Source organism: Capricornis sumatraensis, chromosome X, assembly GCF_032405125.1.
Source record: "Capricornis sumatraensis isolate serow.1 chromosome X, serow.2, whole genome shotgun sequence".
Taxonomy (NCBI): Eukaryota; Metazoa; Chordata; class Mammalia; order Artiodactyla; family Bovidae; genus Capricornis; species Capricornis sumatraensis.
The window spans coordinates 63,414,918-63,428,373 of NC_091092.1; positions in this window are offsets into that span (position 1 = coordinate 63,414,918).

Consider the following 13,456-nt stretch of genomic DNA (forward strand, 5'->3'; position numbering starts at 1 on the left):
CTTTTCGTCTTCCCTAATGGAAACCTTGTCCCCATTAGATACTAACTCCATATCTCTACCTGCCCAGTCCTCGTCTGTTTCATGTCAGCAGCATTAGGATATGCAGTCGAGGAGCAGCTCAGCTGGCCTTTAGGTAAAGGGGTAGGAACTGGTTTTGTTTGGTAACCACTGTCAGCAGGCGAGGGTGCCAGGCACCCTTCTGATTGGCACAGGGTGCTGGTGATTTGAAGGGAGAGTGAGGTGGGGTCAGCAAGCAGGGTCTCCAGTGAAAACCCACGGTGGGTTGGTCAGGGTCAATGTGGTGAGGTCAGCAGCGTCTGTCCCTGGGATCAGTTCTTGGATGTTACGATTCCATCCTACTCAGAGATGGGTAGACTCAGGCCCTGTCCTTCCTGAGGATCCCATTTCAAAGGAATGACTCTCAGGTCCCCGAGAAAGCCTCTCCTGGGTTGTTGGAGGTACACAAACATCTCAAAGGGCCAGAGCAGGGGTTCACATGTGGGGAGCCTTCTTAGGAAAGACTTGGAGAAAGGGGGGGGGGTGCTCAGTCAAATGTTGGCTGGAACAAACTACATTCTCTTGCTAGCCCTGTTTTCTCAGATGGGGACTCAAAAGGGAGCTGGGTCGGCCCAGGGTCCTGACCTTAGGCTGTAAGAAGTCAGCCACGATTGGCCATCCCTGAGTGCCAGAGGTTGAATGACATATTCTTACCAAGAGTCAATGTCACCCTCTTCCCCTTCCTTGACTGTATCTTTAGGCTTTTGCCCCTGTTGCCCTCCTTCCCCCCAGCCCTCTGCATGGCAGGGAATGCTCTTTCCCAAATCTTTGCATGGCTGGTTTCTTTTTGTTGTTCAGCTTGGAGCTGAAACATTACTTTCATCTAAAGTCTCCATCCTAAATCCATTGCCCTGTTGGAGTCTCCAATCTTTTCTGGTTTGTTTTCCATCTCTCTCCACTATAGGGTGGAACCCCTGGACCAGCGTGAGGATAGGCAATGAGTTTGCTGAGAATCCCTGTGTGCACTCACCACAGGTCAGAAGAGAACAGGGGACTGTCTGCCTTGGTCTCTTGATGCAGGTGCCCCCGCTCTGTCCTTTCCTTAGAGGAGAACCCCCCACAGAGAGGGGTGTGCGTGTCAGGGGCGGGGTGCAGGCACAGCTGATACTACCGCATCCTGGGTGGAACAGAGCACAGGGCGTGTGGTAGGTCTGGTGCGTCTGGAAGTGGGGAGACCCAGGGATGGGGCTGTTCTGTGAATTCTCTGGGTTCCATTGCATCTGAGTGTTGTGGGTCTGGGGCGAGGTGGGGATTGATCTCTCAGAATCACGTAGATGTCTGTGGTACCAGAATGAGGATTCTGTCAGCATCCAGGAGTGTGACAGAACAAGCCTGGGCTTCTATAACCATGGGCAGTAGTAGTAAAATTTTTCTGTTGAAAATAACTACAAATGACAGATGAAATATTCTTCAAATCTGTTAAAGCAGTTGAGAACCAACAAGAGAGTGAAAGCTGAGAGGAAATGGGAGTCTGAGAAGGAGGCCACTGAGGCTACTGTGCCCCAAGGATGTTGGTTCTGGAACTGAACCCAAGGGAGGCCGAAAGTCAACCCAGCTCACCCCAGCGCTGGGGCTGCAGGGAGTGTTCATAGACACAGGATACCAAAGCGTGAATTTGGGGCTGTGGGTCTGGCTCTGTGCTGTTTAGGTTTGAGTAGCTGGGGTGCTTTAGGGACTTCAAGGCCTAAATTTGGTTCCAAGTGTTCCTGGGCTGATAGCACCCATGTGACCTTCTCAGGGCTGCTGTAACACATGACCACAAACTGGACGGCTTGACAAAAATTTATTCTCTTTCTGAAATCCAGTTGGGAGCAGGGGCACCTCGTGCTTCAGACTCTGAGGGCGATCCTGTTCCACACCTTGCCCAGCCTTACATTGGTGGCCTGTGGTCCTTAGTGTTCTTTGACTCTTAGACGTGTCACTTCAGTCTCTGCCCTGTTTTTATATGGCCTTCTCCCTGTGTGTCTCTATGTCTCATTTTCTTTTCTTATAAGGGCACCAGTCATTGGATTATGGCCACCCCAAGCCTGTATGACTGCATCTTAACTTGATTACATCTAAAGAGACCCATTTCCAAATATGGTCACATTTACAGGCAGTGGAGCTTAGGTCTTAAACATCTTTTGGGGGACACTATGGCTTGTCAGGTTGGGCTGCTATCATAGACTAGCACACTCTACTATAGACAGGCTGGAAGTCCAAGGTCGTGGTATCAGTGGATCTCGTGTCTGGAGATGGCCTACTTGTGCTTCATAAACAGCCACCTTCTTGTGTCCTCACATGGCAGAACAGGTGAGCGAGCTCTTTGTGGTCTCTTTTATCAGGGCACTAATCCCATTCATGAGGGCTCTACTCTCATGACCCAGATCATCTCCCAAAGGCCCCACCTCCAAAGTCCGTCATTTTTCAGGTCAGGATTTCAACACATGAATTTTGAGGGGACACAAACATTCAGTCTGTGGCACAATCCATCCCATAATAGTACCATTAAATGCCTAGCAAAAGGAGGCACCAAAGAATCCCCACAAAAAAACTTCTTAAGGACAATGAACAGGATACAGTTAAACCACCAAGCACTCAATGCCACATGGCACCCTGAACAGGACAGGTTGCATGAGACATCCCAGGGAACAGAAATACAAGCAGAAATACACAAATGGGACCTATTCAAACAGGAAATTTTCCACAGTGAATGAAACTATTGATAAAAACAAAAAGGCCACCTACTGAATGGGAGAAAATATTTGCAAATGACATGTTTTTTAAAATTTATATTGGAGTATCATTGATTTGGCCTTTTTTTTACAGTTCATGAGGTTCTCACAGCAAGTATACTGGGGTGGTTTGCTGTTCCCTTCTCCAGTGGATCATGTTTTGTCAGAACTCTTCTGCTACGAACCATCTGTCTTGGGTGGCTCTGCACATCATGGCTCATAGCTTCATTGAGTTATGGAAGCCCCTTCACCACAACAAGGCTATGATGCGTGAAAGGGGCCAAATCATCTCCCATGCTAGTAAGGTCATGCTTAAAATCTTGCATGCTAGGCTTCAGCATTATGTGAACCAAGAGCTTCCAGATGTCCACAAGAAAGAAAGTGAAAGTGAAGTCTCTCAGTCATGTCCAACTCTTTGCGACTCCATGGACTGTAGCCTATCACACTCCTCCATCCATGGGATTTTCCAGGCAAGAGTACTGGAGTAGGTTTCCATTTCCTTCTCCAGAGGATCTTCCTGACCCAGGGATCAAACCCAGATCTCCTGCATTGTAGGCAGATGCTTTACTGTCTGAGCCACCAGCAAAGTCCATATTAGAAAAGGAAGAGGAACTAGAGGTCAAATTGTCAACATTCGTTGGATTCTAGAGAAAGCAAGGTAGTTTCAGAAAAACATCTACCTCTCTTTCTTCGACTGTGCTAAAGCCTTTGACTATGTGGATCATGACAAACTGTGGAAAGCTCTTAGAGAGGTGGGAATACCAGACCATCATACCTGTCTCTTGAGAAACCTGTATGTGAGTCAAAAAGCAACAGTTAGAACCTTGTATGGAACAACTGATTGGTTCAAGATTGAGAAAGGAAAACTACAGGGCTGTCTGCTTAATCTAAATGCTGTCTGTTTGATCTATATGGTGAGCACATCATGAAATGCCAAGCTGGATGAGTTACAAGCCGAAATCAAGATAAGCAGGAGAAACATCAACAACCTCAGATATGTGGATGATACCATTCTAACGGCAGAAAGCAAAGAGGAACTAAAGAGCCTCTTGATGAGGGTGAAGGAGGATAATGAAAAAGCTGGCTTAAGTAAGACTAAATATTTAAAAAACTAAGATCATGGCACTCCAGCCCTGTTACTGCATGGCAAATAGAAGGGGAAAAGGTGGAAGTAGTTACAGATTTCCTCTTCTTGGGCTTGAAATCAGAAGATGATTGCTTCTTGGCAAGAAAAGGATGACAAACCTAGACAGGCTGTTAAAATCAGAGACATTACTCTGCCGACAAAGGTACCTATAATCAAGGCTAAAGTCTTCCTAGTGGTCACATTTGGTTGTGAGAGCTAGACAGTTAAGAAAGCTGAGTGCCAAAAAATTGATGGCCTTCGAGCAGTGGTACTATAGAAGACTTCTGAAAATGCCTTGGACAGAAAGGAGATGAAACCAGTCAATCCTAAAGGAAAACCCTGAATATTCACTGGAAGGACGGATGTTGAAGCCGAAGCTCCAGTATTTTGGTCATCTGATGTGAACAGACAACTAATTGGAAAAGTCCCTGATGCTGGGAAAGATTGAGGGTAGAAGGAGAAGAGGGTGTCAGAGGTTGAGATGGCTCAACAGCATCAGAGATGGACATGAACTTGGGCAAACTCCAGGAGATGGTGAGGGATAGAGAGACCTGGCATGCTGAAGTCTATGGGGTCACAAAGTGTCGAACACAACTGGGCAACTGAACAATAGTTGATTTACAATTCTGTGTTACTTTCAGGTGTACAACAAAATGGTTCAATTATACATATACATATATCCACTCTTTTAGATTCTTTTCCATATAGGCCATTGCAGAGTACTGAATAGTGTTCCCTGTGCTATATAGTAGGTGCTTATTATCTATTTTATGTATAGTAGAGTGTATATGTCAATCCCAATCTCCCAATTTGTCCCCACCCACCCCCTGCTTTCCCCCTGGTTACCATAAATTTGTTTTCTACATCTGTGACTCTATTTCTGTTTTGTAAATAAGTTCATTTCTACCATTTTTTAGATTTCACATATAAGTGATATCATGTATTTGTCTTTCCCTGTCTGACTGACTTCACTCAGTATCACAATCTTTATGTCCATCCATATGGCTGCAAATGGCATGATTTTGTTCTCTTTTATGGCTGATATTTCATTGTATATATGTACCACATCTTTTAAAATCCATTTATCTATTGATGGACATTTACATTGCTTCCCTGTCTTAGATATAAAAAGTGCTGCTGTGAACACTGGAGTGCATATATATTTTTGAATTATGTTTTTTTCTGGGTATATGCTCGGTAGTGGGATTGCTGTGTCATGTGGTAGTTCTGTTTTTATTTTTTTTAATTTATTTGTTTTAATTGGAGGCTAATTACTTTGCAATATTGTAGTGGTTTTTGCCATACATTGACAAGAATCAGCAATGGGTGTACATGTATCCCCTATTCTGAACCCCCCTCCTACCTCGCTCCCAATCCCATCCCTCAGGGTCATCCCAGTTTGCCAGCCTTGAGCACCCTGTATCATGCACTGAACCTGGACTGGCAATCTATTTCACATATGGTAATATACATGTTTCAAGGATATTCTCTCAAAGCATCCCACCCTTGCCTTCTCCCACAGAGTCCAAAAGTCTGTTCTTTATATCTCTGTCTCTTTTGCTGTCTTGCACATAGGGTCATGGTTACCATCTTTCTAAATTTCATATATATGCCTTAATATACTGTATTGGTGTTTTTCTTTCTGACTTACTTCACTCTGTATAATAGGCTCCAGTTTCATCCACCTCATTAGAACTGATTCAAATGCATTCTTGTTAATAGCTGAGTCATATTCCATTGTGTATATGTACCACAGCTTTCTTATCCATTCATCTGCCGATGGACATCTAGGTTGCTTACATGTCCTAGCTATTGTAAACAGTGCTGCAGTAAACATTGTGGTACATGTGTCTCTTTCAATTCTGGTTTCCTGGTGTGTATGCCCAGCAGTGGGATTGCTGGGTTGTATGGGAGTTCTGTTCTCAGTTTTTTAAGGAATCTCCACACTGTTCTCCATAGTGGCTGTACTAGTTTGCATTCCCACCAACAGTGTAAGAGCGTTCCCTTTTCTCTGCACTCTCTCCAGCATTTATTGTTTGTAGACTTTTTGATAGCAGCCATTCTGACTGCCGTGAGATGGTATCTCATTGTGGTTTTGATTTGCATTTCTCTGATAATGAGTGATGTTGAGCATCTTTTCAGGTTTTTGTTAGCCATCTGTATGTCTTCTTTGGAGAAATGTCTGTTTAGTTCTTTGGCCCATTTTTTGATTGGGTCATTTATTTTTCTGGAATTTAGCTGCATGACCTGCTTGTATATTTTTGAGATTAACTCTTTGTCAGTTGCTTCATTTGCTATTATTTTCTCCCATTCTGAAGGCTGCCTTTTCATCTTACTTATAGTTTCCTTCTTTGTGCAAATGCTTTTCAGTTTAATTAGATGCCATTTGTTAATTTTTCCTTTTATTTCCGTTACTCTGGGAGGTGGGTCATAGAGCATCCTGCTGTGATTTATAGGAGAGTGTTTTGCCTATGTTTTCCTCTAGGACTTTTATAGTTTTTGGTCTTAAATTTAGATCTTTAATCCATTTTGAGTTTAATTTTGTGTATGGTGTTAGAAAGTGTTCTAGTTTCATTCTTTTCCCAGTTTTCCCAGCACCACTTGTTAAAGAGATTGTCTTTTCTCCATTTTATATTCTTCCCACCTTTGTCAAAGATAAGGTGTCTTATCTCTGGGCTTTCTATTTTGTTCCATTGATCTATATTTCTGTCTTTGTGCCAGTACCATATTGTCTCGATGACTGTAGCTTTGTAGTATAGTCTGAAGTCAGGCAGGTTGATTCCCCCAGTTCCATTCTTCTTTCTCAAGATTGCTTTGGCTACTCGAGGTTTTTTTTTAATTTCCATACAAATTGTGAAGTTAGTTGTTCTAGTTCTCTGAAAAATACCATTGGTAGCTTGATAGGGATTGCATTGAATCTATAGATTGCTTTGGGTAGTATACTCATTTTCACTATATTGATTCTTCCCATCCATGAAGATGGTATATTTCCCCATCTATTTGTGTCATCTCTGAGTTCTTTCATCAGTGTTTTATAGTTTTCTATTTATAGGTCTTTTGTTTCTTTAGGTAGATTTATTCCTAAGTATTTTATTCTTTTCATTGCAATTGTGAATGGAATTGTTTCCTTAATTTCTCTTTCTGTTTTCTCATTGTTAGTGTATAGGAATACAGGGGATTTCTGTGTTAATTTTATATCCTGCAACTTTACTATATTCATTGATTACCTCTAGTAATTTTCTGGTGGTGTCTTTGGGGTTTTCTATGTAGAGGATCATCTCATTTGCAAACAGTGAGAGTTTTACTTCTTTTCCAATCTGGATTCCTTTTATTTCTTTTTCTTATCTGATTGCTGTGAGTAAAACTTCCAAAACTATGTTAAATAGTAGTGCTGAGAGTGGGAACCCTTGTCTTGTTCCTGACTTTAGGGGAAATACTCTCAGTTTTTCACCATTGAGGATAATGTTTGCTGTGGGTTTATCATGTATGGCTTTTATTATGTTGAGGTATGTTCCTTCCATGCCTGCTTTCTGGAGGTTTTTTTTTTTTATCATAAATGGATGTTGAATTTTGTCAAGAGCTTTCTCTGCATCTATTGAGATAATCATATGGTTTTTATCTTTCAATTTGTTAATGTGGTGTATTACACTGATTGATTTGTGGATATTGAAAAATCCTTACATCCCTGGGATAAAGCCCACTTGGTCACGATGTATGATCATTTTAATATGTTGTTGGATTCTGTTTGCTAGAATTTTGTTGAGGATTTTTGCATCTATGTTCATCAGAGATATTGGCCTGTTGTTCTCTTTTTTTGTGGCATCTTTGTCTGGTTTTGGTATTAGGGTGTTGGAGGCCTCATAGAATGAGTTTGGCAGCTTTCCTTCCTCTGCAATTTTCTGGAAGAGTTAGGATAGGTGTTAGCTCTTCTCTAAATTTTTGGTAGAATTCACCTGCGAAGCCATCTGGTCCTGGGCTTTTGTTTGTTGGAAGATTTTTGATTCCTGTTTCAATTTCTGTGCTTGTGGTGGGTCTGTTAAGATTTTCTATTTCTTCCTGGTTCAGTTTTGGAAGGTCATACTTTTCTAAGAATTCATCAATTTCTTCCAAGTTGTCCATTTTATTGGCCTATAGTTGCTGATAGTAGTCTCTTATGATCCTTTGTATTTCTGTGTTGTCTGTTGTGATTTCTTCATTTTTATTTCTAATTTTGTTGAATTGATTCTTCTTCCTTTTCTTCTTGATGAGTCTGGCTGCTGGTTTGTTTATTTTATTTATCTTCTCAAAGAACCAGCTTTTAGTTTTGTTGAGTTTTGCTGTAGTCTCCTTTGTTTCTTTTTCACTTATTTCTGCCCTAATGTTTATGATTTCTTTCCTTCTACTAATCCTTGAGTTTTTCATTTCTTCTTTTTCTCATTGCTTTAGGTGTAAGGTTAGGTTATGTATTTGACTTTTTTCTTGTTTCTTGAGGTAAGCTTGTATTGCTATGAAACTTCCCCTTAGCACTATTTTACTGAATCCCATAGGTTTTAGGTTGTTGTGTTTTCATTTTCATTTGTTTCTATGCATATTTTGATTTCTTTTTTGATTTCTTCTGATTTGTTGGTTATTCTGAAGCATGTTCTTTAGCTTCCATATGTTTGTATTTTTAATAGTTTTTTTTTCCTGTAGATGACATCTAATCTTACTGCATTGTGATCAGAAAAGATGCTTGAAATGATTACACATTTTTTTTTGAATTTACCAAGGCTAGATTTATTGCCCAGGATGTGATCTATCCTGGAGAATGTTCCATGTGCACTTGAGAAAAAGGTGAAATTCGTTGTTTTGGGGTGAAATGTCCCACAGATATCAATTAGGTCTAACTAGTCCATTTAAAGTTTGTGTTTCCTTTGTAATTTTCTGGTTGGTTGATCTATCCATAGGTGTGAGTGGGGTATTAAAGTCTCCCACTATTATTTTGTTACTGTTAATTTCCCCTTTCATACTTGTTAGCATTTCCTTTACATATTGTGCTGCTCCTATGTTGGGTGCATATATATATATATATATATATATATATATACACACACACATATATATAGAAAATAATTGTTTTATATATATATATATAATAGTTATATCTTCTTCTTGGACTGATCCTTTGATTATTATGTAGTGTCCTTCTTTGTCTCTTTTCACAGCCTTTATTTCAAAGTCTATTTTATCTGATATGAGTATTGCTACTCCTGCTTTTTTTTGGTCTCCATTTGTATGGAATATCTTTTTCCAGCCCTTCACTTTCAGTCTGTATGTGCCCCTTGTTTTGAGGTGGGTCTCTTGTAGACAGCATATATAGGGGTCTTGTTTTTGTATGCATTCATCCAGTCTTTGTCTTTTGGTTGGGGCATTCAACCCATTTACCTTTAAGGTTATTATTGATAAGTATGATCCCATTGCCATTACTTTGTTGTTTTGAGTTCAAGTTTATAAACCTTTTCTCTGTTTCCTGAGAAATAAATGAAGTAAATGAAATAAATGCTTTAGCATTTGTTGAAGAACTGGTTTGGTGGTGCTGAATTCTCAGCTTTTGCTAGTCTGTAAAGCTTTTGATTTCTCCTTCATATTTGAATGCGATCCTTGCTGGGTTTCTTGGACTTGGGTGGCTATTTCTTTCCCCATTTTAGGGAAGTTTTCCACTATTATCTCCTCAAGTATTTTCTCATGCCCTTTCTTTTTGTCTTCTTCTTCTGGGACTCCTATGATTCGAATGTTGGGGCATTTAACATTGCCCCAGAGGTCTCTGAGGCTGTCCTCATTTCTTTTAATTCTTTTTTCCTCTCTGCTTCATTTATTTCCACCATTCTATCTTCCACCTCACTTATCCTATCCTTTGCCTCAGTTATTCTACTGTTGGTTCCCTCCAGAGTGGTTTTGATCTCAGTTATTGCATTATTCATTATTGATTGAGTCTTTTTTTATTTCTGCCAGGTCCTTGTTAAACATTTCTTGAATCTTCTCAATCCTTGTCTTTAGTCTATTTATTTACAACTCCATTTTTTTCCCAAGATTTTGGATCATCTTTACTATCATTATTCTGAATTCTTTTTCAGGTAGACTCCCTTTCTCTTCGTCTTTGGTGTGGTTTGGTGGGCATTTATCATGTTCCTTTACCTGCTGACTATTTCTCTGCCTTTTCATTTGTTTATTTCTTTTTAAATATAAATTTATTTATTTTAATTGGAGGCTAATTACTTTACAATATTGTATTGGTTTTGCCATACATTGACATGAATATGCCACGGGTGTACACGTGTTCCCCATCCTGAACCCCCCCTCCCACTTCCCTCCCCATCCACTCCCTCTGGGTCTTCCCAGTGTCATTTGTTTAGATTGCTGTGTTTGGGGTGGCCTTTCTGTAGGCTGGAAATATGTGGTTCCTCTTTATTTTGGAGGTTGCTCCGTGTGGGTGGGGTTGGACGAGTTGCTTGTCAAGATTTCCTGATTAGGGAAACTTGCATCTGTGTTCTGGTGTGTGGAGCTGGATCTCTTCTCTCTGGAGTGCAGTGAAGTGTCCAGTGTGATTTTTGGGGTGTCTATGGGTTTGGCGTGACATTGGGCAGCCTGTATTTTAATGCTCAGGGCTGTGTTCCTGCGTTGCTGGAGAATCAGCATGGTATGTCTTGCTCTGGAATTTGCTGGCCCTTGGGTGGAGCTTGTCAAGTGTAGGTCCTTTCAGTGTAGGTATGGAGGCTTTTTTTTTTTTTTTTTTGGTATGGAGGCTTTTGGATGAGTTCTTGTCAATTCCTGTTCCCTGGAGTCAGGAGTTTTCTGGTGTTCTCAAGTTTTGGATTTAAGCCTCCTGCCTCTGACTTTCAGTCTTATTCTTACAGTAGCTCAAGAATTCTCCATCCATATAGCACAGATGATAAAACATCTAGGTTAATGGTGAAAAGGTTCTCCATAGTGAGTGACACCCAAAGAAGTTCACAGAGTTACATGGAGAAAAGAAGAGGGAGGAAGGAGATAGAGGTGACCAGGAAGAGAAAAGGGAGAGTCAAAAGGGGAGAGAGTAATCTAGCCATTAATTATACCCCTAAGTAAAAATGGGCACTTATATTCTAAAAGGTACAAAATGAATAACAATACCAAAAAGCAAAGATTGAAAATCTAGTGTAGATTTTCAGGTTAGATTCTCAAAAATACAATATTAAAAATACAAAACAAAATCTATTTATTTATATCTATATATGAAATTTGCTTTAATAGTAGGGTCTTTTTTGCAAGGTAATAGTAGGTTATAAAAATGAAAAAGGAGTAATAAAGAACTTTAAAAAATTAAAAAATGATAATAGTAAAAATGTATCTAGGTATTTCTCTGGAGATGTTGAGGGCAGTGTGGGGTTGGTTCAGTTTCAGATAGTTCCTTGTTCCAGCTTATATTTCTTCTCAAGGTCTGTAGGCCTCTCCAATGCTTAGTGCTAACTACAGGGTTTTAATCTGTTGCACCTGTCACTTCCAGAGAAGTTCCCTCTTCTTTGTTTTGGCTTTCTCTGTTTGCAAGTCTCTTCAGTGTCAAATTTTCACCAAGACAAAGGGGGTGAAGGTGGTCACTTATTTAGGCTCACTTGTTCAGTTGTGTTGTGAGGAGGGAGTTCAGTTCACTTCAGTCGCTCAGTCATGTCCGACTCTTTGTGACCCCATGGAATGTAGCATGCAGTCCTCCCTGTCTATCACCAACTTCCAGAGTTTACTCAAACTCACGTCCATTGAGTCGGTGATGCCCTCCAACCATCTCATCCTCTGTCATCCCCTTCTCCTCCCGCCTTCAATCTTTCCCAGCATCAGGGTCTTTTCAAATGAGTCAGCTCTTCGCATCAGGTGGCCAAAGTATTGGAGTTTCAGCTTCAACATCAATCCTTCCAATGAATATTCAGGATTGATCTCCTTTAGGATGAACTGGTTGGATCTCTTTGCAGTCCAAGGGACTCTCAAGAGTCTTCTCCAACACCACAATTCAAAAGCATCAATTCTTTGGCACTCAGCTTTCTGTATAGTCCAACTCTCACGTCCATACATGACTAGTGGAAAAACCATAGCCTTGACTAGACGGACCTTTGTTGACAAGGTAATGTCCCTGCTTTTTAATATGCTGTCTTGGTTGGTCATAACTTTTCTTCCAAGGAGTAAGCATCTTTTAATTTCATGGCTGAAGTCACTATCTGCACTGATTTTGGAGCCCCCCAAAATAAAGCCTGTCACTGCACTGTTTCCCCATCTATTGGCCATGAATTGAAGGGACCAGATGCCATGATCTTTGTTTTCTGAATGTTGAGCTTCAAGCCAACGTTTTCACTCTCCTCTTTCACTTTTGTCCTTTAGTTCTTCTTTGCTTTCTGCCACAAGTATGGTGTCATTCGCATATCTGAGATTATTGATATTTTCCCCAGAAGTTTTGATTCCAGCTTGTACTTCATCCAGCTCAGCATTTCACAGGGTGTACTCTGCTGCTGCTGCTGCATCACTTCAGTCGTGTCCGACTCTGTGCGACCCCATAGATGGCAGCCCACCAGGCTCCCCTGTCTCTGGGATTCTCCAGGCAAGAACACTGGAGTTGGTTACCATTTCCTTCCCCAATGCATGAAAGTGAAAAGTGAAAGTGAAGTCGCTCAGTTGTGTCCGACTCTGTGTGACCCCATAGACGGCAGCCCACCAGGCTCCTCCTTCCATGAGATTTTCCAGGAATTTCCTTATATACTCTGCATATAAGTTAAATAAGCAGGGTGACAATATACAGCCTTGAAATACTCCTTTTCTAGTTGGAACTAGTCTGTTGTTCCATGTCCAGTTCTAACTGTTGCTTCCCGACCTGCATGGAGATTTCTCAAGAGGCTAGTGAGGTGGTCTGGTATTCCCATCTCCTTAAGAACACTGCAAACAAATACCACTGGCATGTGTGTGGAGTGTTTGCAGTGTATGGACCACATGGGGTTTGCCCCAGCTCATGGTGGCATGTGTTTCCCGGTCTACACTGCTCAGGGTCCAGGTTGCTCTGCATGGGAACTGTCCAAAGCGGGACCTGTGTTTTGTTCACTCCCCAGGTCTGAGCTGCTCAGGTTCAGGTTCTCAGGCACTCTGCAAGGGCACAGACTTGGTTGGGCATGCGGTTTTTCCCCTTCCCAGGTCCAAGCACCTTACGTGACCAGGTGCTTGGTGAGTGCACTGTCTCAGGTGTGCCGTGTGTCTCCTTTGGCGAGCTGATATCAGGCTGCGACACTCCTGGTGGATGTCAACTGTCCAGGATCCCAGGAAGATGTGATTAGCAACTGGAGGCCTGCTCACAGTTTGGTGGAGGATGCCATCTCTGGGGCCGAGATGGCCCCTCACCTTCTGGCTCTGGCTGTCGACCGTCTGCCTCTTTGCCTCCATCTGGGGACTGGTTGGTTTTAAGCCAGCCAGCTCTCCTTTGGTGTTCACTCAGTCCTTTGTTCTGTGAGTGGGCCAAGCTGCTAGTTAGCTCAGAGCTTTTCCCTGGAAAGTTCTCTCTCTCTCTCTCTCTTTTTTTTTTCCCCTCTTTCTC